This window comes from Macaca fascicularis, chromosome 12, assembly GCF_037993035.2.
Source record: "Macaca fascicularis isolate 582-1 chromosome 12, T2T-MFA8v1.1".
Classification (NCBI taxonomy): domain Eukaryota; kingdom Metazoa; phylum Chordata; class Mammalia; order Primates; family Cercopithecidae; genus Macaca; species Macaca fascicularis.
Window position 1 is genome coordinate 79,856,877 of NC_088386.1, and position 13,664 is coordinate 79,870,540.

Genomic DNA, 13,664 nt, shown 5'->3' on the forward strand with positions numbered 1-13,664 from the left:
AGAATGTTATGACAAAAGAAAGAGAAAAAGAGGAAGATAGAAAAGGTATTTCTTCATAGATGATTTGATCTCCTTAAAATACAACATGAAATTATTTCTTAGGCTTAGGACAGGAGAGATGTAGTTTTCAGAATAGTTGATAATTATGCACAACAATGAGAAAGGAACTTAAGCATAGAAAAGTTTATAAATCAAATGTGACTACTTATATAATTTAATACATTTTATAAATATAATTATGGAGTGAACAGACCATAATGTTAAAGCCATCAGTGAGCAAACTGCATTATATCTCTTTTAGGGGACTGAAAAAAAAGATTTAAAATGACCGATTCTTGGGCTCTGCCTGGAAAAGACTTATTAGAAGATATAAATTTAAAAGGTTTCATGATATTTTCCATTTGTGAAAAGCAGAAAGCAAAGAACAATTGTTACAGAACAATATGTGAGAGGTAAATGGAGGCCTAAAATGTTATTGGAACACAGAATGAGTTATGTGACCCTAATATTTCAGAGTCAGAAACTGCAGAAAACTATAAACAGGGAAAGAAGCAGACTTTTCCAGTGTCACTTGCTGATAGCAGCAGAGTAAGTAAACTCGTATCAGCTGGACAGAGCTTTTTAACATGGAATTTAACAAGTTCTGCCAATATATTTGTCTCATCTGTCACTCAGGTATCAGGAAAGAAAAGGAAGATTGGGCGTGAGGACTTTGGTTTTTAAATGGGTAAAATGTGGTAAAAGCAAATCAGGGATGAATGTTATGGGGACTCTGATGGTTAATTTAACGTGTCAACTTGTTTCGGCCATAATACACAGTAGTAGTCAAACACCAGTCTAGATATTGCTATGAAGGTAATTTTTATGATGTAATTAACATTTAAATCAGTAGACTTTGAGTACAGCCTAGCTGATTACTCACCACAATGTGGATGGACCCCATTCAATCAATTGAAAGGCTAAGAGAGAGGACTGAAGTCCCTTGAAGAAGAAGGAATATGCTTCCAAACAGCCTTCAAACTAGAGAATGTAACAATAACTTTTCCCTGGGTCTCTAGCTTGCCAGCATCCAAATTCTTTAAAATAAATCTCTGTCTCTGTCTCTCTCTGTCTCTCTGTCTGTCTGTCTCTCTCTCTCTGTCTCTGTGTGTGTGTGTGTGTCAATATAAATACGTCAATATGTATGTGTGTGTATATATAGGCATAAATGTATATATACAAACACATCCTATTGGCTATTTCTTTAATGCAGAAACCCAGAGTAATAACCCAAATGATGATGTAAAATTCTAATATAAAACAAAGAGATTAAATTTTGAGTCAATGAGAAAGATAAACGTTAGTCCTAATAATGAAATGTCATTAACTTACGTAAAACAATATTTGCCAATGCTACTCCCATGAGATATTGTTTAAACAAATAAAAGACAGTAAAAAAGAAAAAAGAGCAATAGTATCAACAATATTTAGTAAATTGAAAAATGTTGCATTGAATACCCTTCACATCAGATTTATAATATTTATATTATTTGATTCGCATCAAATAATGTGTCAGAAATCTTTCAGTAATCTTTATTTAACCCTTTCAGTAAACACTATTGTTTGGACGTTATTTATCCTAGAGTTTCACAAGTTCATTTGACTATCAAATTCTGAATGGAGTGTGTTTAGCAAATGCTTATATGAAGCTTTGAATAGGACTAAGAGGAAAAGAAGAGCGTATTAGCCTGTGCTAACAAAATTCCATAAACAGGTGGCTTAAAAATCAAAGTACTGACAGAGTTATTTTCTTCAAAATCCTCTCTCTCTGGCTTGCAGACCATACTGCTTTTTCTTTGTGCACATGCATTGCTGGTGTCTCTTCCTATTCTTAAGGACACTTGTTCTATTGAATTGGAACCTTGCCCTTACGACCACATTTAACCTTAATTACCTACTGAAAAGCCCTATCTCCAAATATAGTCATCTTATGGGTAAAGAGTTAAACCTATAAATTTGAAGGGACAAAATTCAGTCCATAACAGTGATCTCTTTTCCCTCTAATGTGGTTGCCTATATTGGTAAGACTGATGGATTTTATCTGGCCAGCTTGTAAGCATGTACCTTTTTTTCATCTAATTAAACTGACATGCTGAAACATCATACCAATCCTTGAGAAATATGAAATGCCAATTTAACCATCAATAAATACAATATGTTTCAAGAAAGTTAAATGATTGCTTACACATCACAGTGCAATCTCTTAATCTATCACTTTTCTGAGTGTTATTTTTTTACTTTCTGTACTTATAATGGACGAGTTAAAATATGTTTTGCACTGCATAAAGTAATATGACAGTTCGATTGTGTTTTTTTCCTTTATGGTTTGTTTGTTCATTTGGTTTTGTTTTTGTTTTAGAAAACTTACACCAGAGGCTGGCATTCCCAGGGATACCAGGATGGCATGGATTCTTGAAGGACACAAGAGTCTCTCCTCTACTGGAGAACATGTCCAAATTGTAGCCCATTCCAGAAACTGAATACATTTTTATGAGACGTTTCTGTGAGGTTACATCTAACGTCAGCAGAGCATGCTGAGGGCCCAGGAGTTCATATCATCTTCAATATGTTTAGCATGGCCAGGTGAATACAGTTTTTCAGAAACAGAATTTAGAGGATTATGCAAATGAGTCAATTCCATTGCATCATAAGCCTCAGAGGCTTATCTGTGTTATACAAAAGATTTAAAGATTTAAACAATTATGTTCATTTACTGATTCCAGCAATTATTAAAACAGAACTTTTTCCAAAGTGGTTCCAGGATGAGCATTATCAGCATCACCTGGGAACTTGTTAGGGATGCAAATTCTTGGAACTCACCACCAGTCCTCCTGAATCAGACACTCTGGGAGCAGGGTTCAGCAATCTGTGTCTTACCAATCTGTCCAGGTAATTCTAATAAATAAAGTGTTTCCTAAATGATTCTCCCTTTTATCTGAGTTTCAGTTGGAGTTGTATTTTATAGTGAAAGTAGAAGTGCTCTATGAAAGGAACCCTTTAATTTCTTTGTTTGTTTGCTTTTTCTAATGGAGCATTTCTCAAAATATACTCCAAAGGAAAACCAAAGCAACCAATGTTGTGAAGGCATGTTAATAAACATGCACGAAGTTCTAAAATGCTGCTAAAACAAACAAAACAAAACAAAACATGCTTCTCCAGTCCAGTATGTCTTAAACATGTTTGACCTAAGAGCATTTTTCCCCCCAATAAGTTACATCTACTAACTTTTTAAAGGTCAAGTGTTTCCTTTGGGGTATAATCTCTACTTCTTCCTTTGTGTGCCATCCACCTGAGCTAGTCACTCAAGAGTGGACAAAGAAGTTCACTTGACAACCTAAACCTATCAAACTGCTATCTTGGTAATTTGCCTCTTTAGCTAAGTAAGACAAGAATATAAATTAGTTATAGCTGATTCACTCCTTTACTCATGTTGTGTCACAAAATAATCAAAATTATTATAAAATAAAATACTGTATCACTTTTAAATTATCAAATAGTTAAGACTTTCTATTGAGCAGACTGAATTATAGATTATAAGAGCATTTCCTGAGATATCATAGATATCCAGAAACCATCTCCTGCTCTTCCTGGGGTCTGACTGTTAAGCTTCTCTTCTGATTTATAAACACACAATATTATCTCAAGTCATTTCTTTAAAATGCTCTAGTTACCTAGAATTTAGTTTGATTGTTTGTATTTAAAATATTAATTGATACAAGAGTACAGATAATGGATTTATGTCACAGGCCATCAAAAAATTATACAACCCTCATTGGGTTATATCGAATTGTTTATTTTCCTAAGATGAAGCCAAAATTAAGGAACTCTCTTTTTCTTCTTCTTTTGTGATGAGACATTATCAGCACATCATGATGGGAGCTTAGCTTGATTCCATGTCTTTACTATTGTGAATAGTGCTGCAATGAACATATAAGTGTGTATGTCTTTTTGGTAGAATGATTTATTTTCCTAAGGGTATACACTCAATAAAGGGATTGAGAAGCCAGAAATAAAGCTGCACACACAGAATACCATCTGATCTTCAACAAAATCAACAAAACAGGCAATGGAGAAAAGACTCCCTATTTACTAAATGATGCTGGGATAACTGGTTAGCCTCATGTCGAAGAATGAAACCGGACCCCTACCATTCACAATATATAAAAAATAACTCAGGATGGATTAAAGATTTAAATGTAAGACCTAAAACTATAAAAATCCTAGAAGAAAACTTGGGAAATAGTATTCTGGACATTGGCTTTGGCAAATAATTTATGACTGACTCTCCCAAAACAATTGTAATGAAAACAAAAATTGACAATATGGGACCTAATTAAACTAAAGAGTTTCTGCACAGCAAAAGAAACTATCAACAGAGTAAGCAGACAACCTACAAAGTGGGAGAAAATATTCACAAACTACACATCAAAGGTCTAATATCTAGAATCTATAAGGAAATTAAATAGTTCATTAAGAAAAAAAAAAATTAGATAGTGTCCAAAGGACTTGAAAAGACACTTCTCAAAAGGAGACATACAGATGGCCAAAAAACATGAAAAAATGCTCAACATCACTAATCATTAGAGAAATACAAATCAAAACCACAGTGAGATACCATCTCACATCAGTCAGAATGGCGATTATTAAAATGTCAAAAAACAACAGATGCTGATGAGGCTGCAGAATAAAGGGAATGCTTATACACTGCTGGTGAGAATGTAAATTAGTTCAGCCACTGTGGAAATCAGTTAGGAGATTTTTCAAAGAACTTAGAACTACCATTTGATACGGGTTTGATACCCCAAACATATAAGGAATTTCTACAACTTAATAGGAAAAAAAGGCCAAAAAACAAATTGCCTGATTTAAATATGGACAAAATATTTAAACAGACATTTCTGCAAAAAAGACATATGAATGGCCAGTAGGTATATGAAAAATATGCCCAACATAACTCATCGGGAGAATGCAAATCAAAACCACGATGAGGTATCATCTCACATCTATTAGCATGGCCAGATGGCCAGATGGCTGTTATTTAAAAAATGAAGTAAGTGTTGGCGAGGATATAGAGAAATAAAAACCCTTATGTGCTATTGGGGATAATGTAAAATGGTGCAGCTTTTGTGGAAAACAGTACAAAGGTTCCTCAAAAAGTTAAAAATAAACTACCATATGATCCAGCAATCCCACTTCTGAATATTTATCCAAAAGAATTGAAGCCAGTGTCATTAAGAAGTATTTGCTCTCCCACATTCATTGCAGCATTATTCACAATATCCAAAAGGTTAAAACAACACAAATATTCATCAATGGCTGAATGGTTTTGGAAAGTGTGGCATCTACATACAATAGAATATTATTTGACTTAAAAAACAAGGAATCCTGTTATATGCTGTATCATTGAAGACCCTTAAGGACATTATGTTAAATGAAATAAGCTACGTGTGGAAGAACAAATTCTGCAGGATTCTACTTATTGAGGTATCTAAAATCATTCAGCTACATAGACACACAGAAAGTCGAATATTAGTTGCCACTGGCTGGGAGATGGAGGAGGAAATGTGTAGCTGCTGTTCAATGGATAGAGAGTTTTAGTCACGAAAGATGAAAAAGTTCTACAGATCTACTGTACCACATTATTATAAAATTGCTTATAATTAACAATATGTTACTGTACACTTAAAAATATTTGTTAAAAGGGCAGATCTCAAATGTGCTTTTTATCACCATGACAAAAAGTCTTACTATGAGTAGTTAAAATGGTAAGATTGATTATACATTCATTATTATTTTGTTCCTTTTGTTATTTTTATTTTTTGTGCTGAAAGAATTTGTCATGAGTAGACTTGCAATACAGAAAAATAAAATTGTTAAAGGATGTTCTTTAGAGAAGGAAAATAACATAAGGAAAATTAGACCAACCCAAAAAAGACACCAGAACTAGTAAATATGTGAATAAGTATAAAAATAATTTTTCTCATTATTTTCTTAAAGACAATAAACAACTTTTAGAAAATGATACAAATATATTGGAATTTTTATAACATTTGTGGAAGTAAAATTTCTTACAACATTGCACATTGTACAAGTACACAAATTAGCATTGCACACATGCCTTGTAATTGTTTCTGCAAAGATCTCTGGTAGTTCATTCTAATTAGAGAGTGAAACACTTGGGAGAAATGACTATGCTTTTCATCACATAATTTCAACATTTAATATATATTATTGTCTTAATGTTTGCATTTATTTACTTATAAATTGTCATAAAATTGTGTATATAGTATACAACATGATGTTTTAAGTATATTTATATAGTAGAATGGCTAAATCTAGCTAATTAATGTACATACTATCTCACACAGTTACCATTTTTGTGCTGAGAACATTTAACAGGCACTGCTTTTCAAGAATACAATATATTGTTAATAACTATATTACCACATTGTGCAATGGATCTCTTGAACTTATTCTTCCTAACTAACTGAAATTTTGTAGCCTTTGACCAACATCTCTTCAGATCCCCCTACCACCATCATTCCATGCCTGGCAACTACCATTCTGCTCTTCTGTGAGATCAATTATCTTGGATTCCATCTATGCATGATATCAATCATCTCTTCTTAAATATTTGTAGAGTGAAAGATTAAAATTATAGAGCTCAGTGAAATACAATTTTAAAAAAATTATTCCCTCTTCAAAACATTTTTATTTTCACATTATCAAAATGTGGCTTCTCTACTTTCACCGTTCAACAAGCAGGTGAGAGTGGTGCCCAGCAGCTTCTTCACTCCCATTGTTTGGTAAGCTGGAGGAAGTGTTATAACTGTTGTATTCCCACTGCCCACAGCTCAGTGAGCTGGAGGGTTTCAGTTCCTGTACTCTTGCAGTTTAGCAAGTTCCAAGTTCTTGTCCCAGGACCAGGAAGAATAAGACACATGGATACTGGAGAGTGAGTAAGGCAGAGCAGGATATGTTAAGTGACAGAAAAGCTCTCAACAGAAACTGGGTACCCAAAGGACGGTTGCTGTCTGGAGGACTAATTTCAGGGCTTTTATGGACTGAGAATGAGGAGGAGTGCCCTGAGTGGCCTGTGGGCCATTTTGGGAAAAGCACCATTCAGAAAGAGTCACAATAATGGAAAGAACCAATTAGAGGCCAAAACAAAGGCTTGACCCACAATCAATCAGGTACAGGAGTGACGTTTCACTCTATGCAAATGAAGATTCAACTGGTAGCCAATCACAGAAAGATCAGTATATGTAAAATAGGTGAAAGGTAAGGACCAGTTGAGAGGACGCACTTCAAACAGGAGTGGGAGTCCTTACTCTGGTCCATGGATTTTATCCAGAACTGGCAGCTCAGTTTTCAGGCCTTACACTGTTCTTTGATTGAAAGTCGAGTTTCACTGAGGACCAGTCCCTGCCTGCCTAGGAATTTGACTGCCTTCTACTACTGCCAAAAGCCTGTTCTAAAGTTGGAAAGCTGGAACTCAAATTGGTTAAAGGTCATAAAGTGGGCAACAAAAAAGTGTTATTAGATTTAAAAAATACTGCTTTTTCATTTAATGGATACAGACTCTAAATATTCAACTAATGTATTTTTACATTTATATACACAAATTTTATAATATGTAGCATTTTTTTCTATATTTGTATATTGTCTTTCAGGTTTATCTTTCTCTAATTCTTGCAAAAAACAATGTTTAATATGGCAAAATTATTTTTGATCTCTAAAATGCAAGTCTGAGAAAAAAAATAGATTATGTACTAAGTCTACTTTTTCCAGAAGTGTAAGACTTTAAGAAGTAGTGGAAACTTGAAAGTAAGAAACTAATTCCATTTTAAACCATTATTTCAAAAACTACATTTTTTTTTTTTTTTCCATTTCTGGTAGGGTCTTTCCTTTATAACTAGTGTTTTGTAATATTACTTGTAAAATACTGAGAAAAGTTAAAAATGTAAAGTATAAAAACCTATCCTTTTAGTATGAGCAAGAATTTGGGGAGTGTTTCAATATACTGAAATCAGGTGATAAAGTATCTATATTCACATATAAATTAAAATAATGATGACAGGATTTAATTTCCTTTTGTGCATCTTCTTTAAAACTCTAATAACATACATCTGTAGTCTGTATATTGGCGATATATCCTGGGGCAGTGGTGCTGCAGTTAAATTTATGTTGGATTGCTGTGCAAACACCTCTAGGAATTTGAAATTTCTAATTAGAGATTTGCTTAACTACTAGGAATTTTGGAATAGCCACCCACCTGCCAGGTTTACTAGCTGATGAACACCATGGACACTTGAAGTGTTTATAGTTCTCTTTACTAAAAAATGACTCTCTATGTAGTAATTAAGATGCTTATGGCATCTTCAGCAGCAAAACTAGACCATGCATCAGCAGTTATATTTTAATCATTTGTTTTTGTTCTTATTTGTGCTAACTCTTATAATAATTTTTTGTAAAAATTGGGCCCAAAGCATGTGTACATTAAAAGTCAATTAGCTCATTTATAGCACAGAGTAGTATTTTAAAATTGTAGGTTCAGAAAATTGTTATTTGAACAAGATATGATTATTGGAGGCATCTTTGGCAAATTTTATTATCCCAGTAGGTACCCATTCAACACACATTACTCTTCCAACTTCAAAGAGTCTGCAGTCAGTTTAGTTAGTCAGATGTACATTTTAGGAGTAACTAAAATGTAATGTAGTAAGAGTTTTTGAAAGAGCCCATACAGGGAGCTCTGAGAGCACAAGGACACACAGTACCCGCAGTCTCAGGAAAGGTTTAGAAAACAATAGTAATTAAGCTGCCTATTTACTAAGCAAATAATCGGAGAAGAGTAGCAAGAGGGATATTGTGGTGATAGAATAGTTCTGTATTTTGATTATGGTAGCGATTATATACATATATAGGAGATAACACTGTATAGAATACAATCAAAACACACACATTTGAGAACATATACATGTGGTGGAAGCTGAATAAATTATGGGATTATACTTATTTTAATGTCTTTGTTTTGATATCAGACTAGAGTCATGTAAGATATTATTATTGAGGGAAACTGAGTGACAGGTAGCTGGGACTTTTCTGTATTATTTTTATAATTTTCTGTGAGTCTATAATTATTGCAAAATTATTTTTTAATGAAAAAGTAGAATTTGAGAAATAAAATTATACACTAAGACTAACATTCGGAATGATACAGGTATTTTAAATAGATTTGTAATTTTTAAATAGACGGGAATAGAAAGAGAAGAGATGTGACTTAAAACTGTGGTTTGTGGCCATGTTCCATGAGGCATTCTATGCAATGCTAACAAATTTGGATTTTCGGCTGAAAGCATAAGATTAATTTAGTCTGTTTTAGAAATAGAAGCAAATAATCAGGTATAACCCCCTCCAAAATATATTCAATTAGTGATATCAGAATCTCTGCCGTCTTTTTGCAGTGAAGGAGCTCTCAGGAGATTTGAGGTGTCTTTTACAGAATTAGTTTTTATAAATGAATCAACATAATGCACTTAATTCAATGCTAACAAATAAGAAAGCTTTTCTAGGCTTTTCTTAAACATCAATTTTGTCTTTGGTAAATGGCATTTACATGGGAATTCTATTGTACTGTATTGCATTTTACTGTATTTTTTAGAGACAGGGTCTCACTCTTATCACCCATGCTGGAGTGCAGTAGCATGATCATACCTCACTGCAGCCTGAAATTCTTGGGCTTAAGCGATCCTCCTGCCACATCCTCCAGAGTAGCTGGGATTACAGACATAGGCCACCCCAGTGGCTGTATAATCATTTTTAATGTTTTGAATTAAACATTGGAAGTGTAATACAGTAATTTCCAAATTACTTGTAAGAAAATGTATTATAATTGTTCGTAAAATATTTTGAAAAAATACAATACAATGGAATTCTATCATTTACATATTTATGAGCTGTATTCATCCATTTTCAAACTGCTTATAACGACATACCCCAGATTGGGCAATTTACAAAAGAAAGAGTTTTACTGGACTTACAGTTCCACACGGCTGGGGAGGCCTCACAATCATGGTGGAAAGCAAGAAGGAGCACGTCGCATCTTACATGCATGGCAGGAGGCAAAGACAGAGCTTGTGCAGAATAACTCCCATTTTAAAAACGATAGACCGGTGTGGTCTGGGAGGCTGAGGTGAGCGGATCACCTGAGGTCAGAGTTCGAGATCTGTCTGACCAACATGGAGAAACCACGTCTCTACTAAAAATACAAAATTAGCCAGGCGTGGTGGTGCATGCTGTAATCTCCGCTACTCAGGAGACTGAAGCAGGAGAATCGCTTGAACCCGGGACGTGGGGGTTACACTGAGCCATGATGGCGCCATTGCACTCCAGCCTGGGCAACCAGAGTGAAACTCCGTCAATAAATAAATAAATAAATAAGATCTCGTGAGACCCATTCACTATCACGAGAGCAGCGCAGGAAAGACCCACCCCCATCGTTCGATCATCTCCCACAACACGTGGGAATTATGGGAGCTGCAGTGTGAGATTCGGGTGGGAACACAGAGCCAAACCATATCGTGAGCTGATTTTAAAACCTGATGCTTGAGTAAGTGTCATTTAAAATCTCTATTATTCATTGGATGATTTGGCAGCAGAGAACAGGCAGGTAATAGTTTTTTTAGAGTTATCAAAGACGTACTGTGTGAGAGTCAGATCAAACAAGGCTTAGACCAGTTCAAATCCAATAAACACTAATTCAGTCCCCCATAGTCCGCAATGTGTTTCACATGTATTATTTATCTTAACTCCGATAACAAACATATCATTTAAATGTGTTAAAGTTATAATAGATATACTTTTGAAATCGAGTAGATTAAATCCTAAAGGCAAGCAGGAGGACATCAGAATTATCTACTTCCCAGTCACTTTATGCTCGCTCCCCACCAACACTCACACACACACACACACATTTGCCACTAGAATTTCGACCGTTGTCTTAAAAGCAGAATGTCTGGTCCCTTGTATACTGCCTTTTCTTTTGTTCTTTGTAACTTTCCTTATTGACCCTGAAATCTTACTATGCACAAGTTTTACTAAATAAGGTGTCATATAGAAAATTATAAACATTTTACTTCATGGGTATTTAGGAGATTTTGAATATCAATTTTTGATGTTCTAAATTCAATATTAATTTTCAGTGTAAAATGCTTACCTCACAGATTGACTTTATCCACTAGCTTAGCATTAAATGCATGTCACTTCCATTGACCCTTAAGGTATGTAATTGACTTCCGGGGTAATACAGCTGATGAAATAAAATATTATATTTTTAAAATTTTTATTTATTTTTACAATGTTCGTAGGCATGGAAAACATATGTTTAAGACTCACTTAAAATACAACAATTAGCCTTGTCTAGAATTTTGCTACGCATTTCCTTAATATAATGAAAGAATTGATTCATTTTGAGTTTAAAGATACTTTTTATGGACAGACAAAAAGGCTACTTTTTGTCAGTTAGGACCTATCTAAGCGTGCCACTGTCATATATGAACAAAAGGAGAATTTACACATTATAAAAATCTGGCTGACCTCCATTAAAAAACAAAGATTGTGTTTCACTTAGGGTCTAATTGTGCTGTCACTTGTTGTCCTCCATGTCCTCTAAAGCAGCCATCTAAACTTCTAAGAGTATGGTAATAAAAGATTCCTTGAAGATGAGACTAGAAATAAAAATTTGGCTTTCCATTACAACAAAAATCAAAATAATAATTTATTACTACTATTTCACATTTCTGTCTTACATGTGTGCAATTTAATTATGTATTAACATACTTGTTACCTTGAAAAACATTATTGTAACCTTTAGCTTAAATTTATTGATATAAAGTGAAGTTCTTCACATATAAAAAGATTTCAGTCATTTAATTAACAATTATATAAACCTAAATACATTTATGTTTTATCATGTTCTTATAAATTGAGATACAATACATAATTGAATGATAGAATGTTCTAGTTTTTTTTTTTTTTAAATGGCTTTCAAAATATTTTCACACCTTTTTAAAATTTTGTTTTAGTTTCCTACTCTCACAATGCATTCTACTGTTTTATTTCTTTTCCACTTTAGGGAAAGCACAGTGACACAGAAGGAAATATAGAAGGCCCCAAAGTAGAAATCTTGGATTTTTAGACCCAGTGTTCCCCTAACTGCTTAAAGTGTGACCTCAGGTAAGTTTCTCATCCTCTCTGAGCCTCAGTTTTTTGTCCACCTAATCACTCAGTCTAGATAATCTTTGTGGTGTCCCTACTGATGCAAATGTTTCTCTGCTATGAATCTCCTAAATCTGAGATCATCCAGAAACAGGGATTAACATGAATAATTTAATGCAGGCAATAAGAGAAAGAAATATTTAAGAAAAAACAAAATTATTGAACAACTATTATTCACTTCAAAAATATTTTCATCAGAAGGTTAATATGTAATGTCATTGTACCCATGACTTTTAAAATATATTTCAAATTTAATCATACTTTTAATCAAAAGTTTTCTTCCCAGACAATTGGAAATTTCTCATTGCATTTAGATAATTCATTATATGGCAATTCAATTATAAACTGGTTTAGAAAAAATTTTCCCTTGGAACAAAATGTTTTCAAATTAATACAAGAGCAAGATAATTATTGATGCTGTCGAAGAGCAGATACAGCACATTAAATGCAGACAAAGAAGCAAGAATCAATAGTGTTGACTCCACATGAAGCAAAATAATTAGAGATATATACTTACAAAAGGAATAAACAATAGAGACATGATTATTTATCTTTGATTGATGAGTAAAGTCCTACAAGAACTTTATCCGCAGTATAATTACCTTCTTTTCCTAAAACTTTCATTTTGTATAAAGAAAACATGCAGGGAATGAAATCTGAAGAAAGCTGGTCTTTCTGCTTCTCTACGCTTAAGTAACGATGACCTAAGTAGAAAAATTAGAATGATTCAGGCCAGTAGCCAGTAGCATATTCAGACTTTCCTTTAGCCTTGACACCTCTTGACTCCAAAGGGAAGTCACAAGTTCAGGCAAGTAGTGGATTTTAAATGGTCTCATGTGTCAAAGAGGTTGAATGAGCAGACTTAAAGTTGAAGGTAGCATAAAAAGATAAGGAGAACCATATGATAAGAATTTTAACAAAACTGAATTTTTGATCATATTAAATAAATCAAAAACCCAAGGTATTTTATATCATCCAGAAAGTAGAAGGCATATGTTAACTAATTGCCAGGAGTATATGTTAATGAATGTATGCATACAATTATAAAAGTAAAGTTATTCTAAACTCTTTAACTCATGTAAGGGAAAATGTCTTTTTTATTCTGTCAAATAAAATTATTTGCAGACTAGAGTTAGGAGATAATTATTAAAACAACTAGGAGGCTTGCCTCTAAACCCCATCTCATAAAAAGGTGCAGCGACTTCATATGTAAAATAACAGAAGGTAAAATTTTTGGAGGATCTTAACTTCTTATTTTACTTAAAATTAAATGTCCAAAAATACATATATTAAATTTAGAGAATCAGCATCTCTGCACTAGTCATGATTAAGGACAAATCCACCCA

The 13,664-nt window shown here is 33.6% G+C and overlaps 2 long non-coding RNA genes across 29 annotated transcripts in view; one reads left to right on the forward strand and one right to left on the reverse strand.

Annotated features, from left to right (window-relative positions):
- LOC102144663 (uncharacterized) overlaps window positions 1-13,664 on the forward strand; it is a 432,084-nt gene that overhangs the window by 312,908 nt on the left and 105,512 nt on the right. For 21 of the 28 annotated variants that reach the window (XR_010579964.2, XR_010579974.2, XR_010579977.2 and 18 more), the window contains 2 exons: window positions 2,399-2,928; window positions 12,176-12,276. This is a non-coding gene — a long non-coding RNA (uncharacterized lncRNA). The remainder of the gene's footprint in view (window positions 1-2,398; window positions 2,929-12,175; window positions 12,277-13,664) is intronic. The other 7 variants (XR_012420958.1, XR_010579976.2, XR_012420957.1 and 4 more) reach the window with 3 other exon arrangements.
- Window positions 8,823-13,009, reverse strand: LOC135966569 (uncharacterized). Its single transcript, XR_010579982.1, has 3 exons — window positions 12,921-13,009; window positions 11,258-11,350; window positions 8,823-10,435 (listed from the first exon to the last, which is right to left on the reverse strand). It is a non-coding gene; the product is annotated as an uncharacterized lncRNA (long non-coding RNA).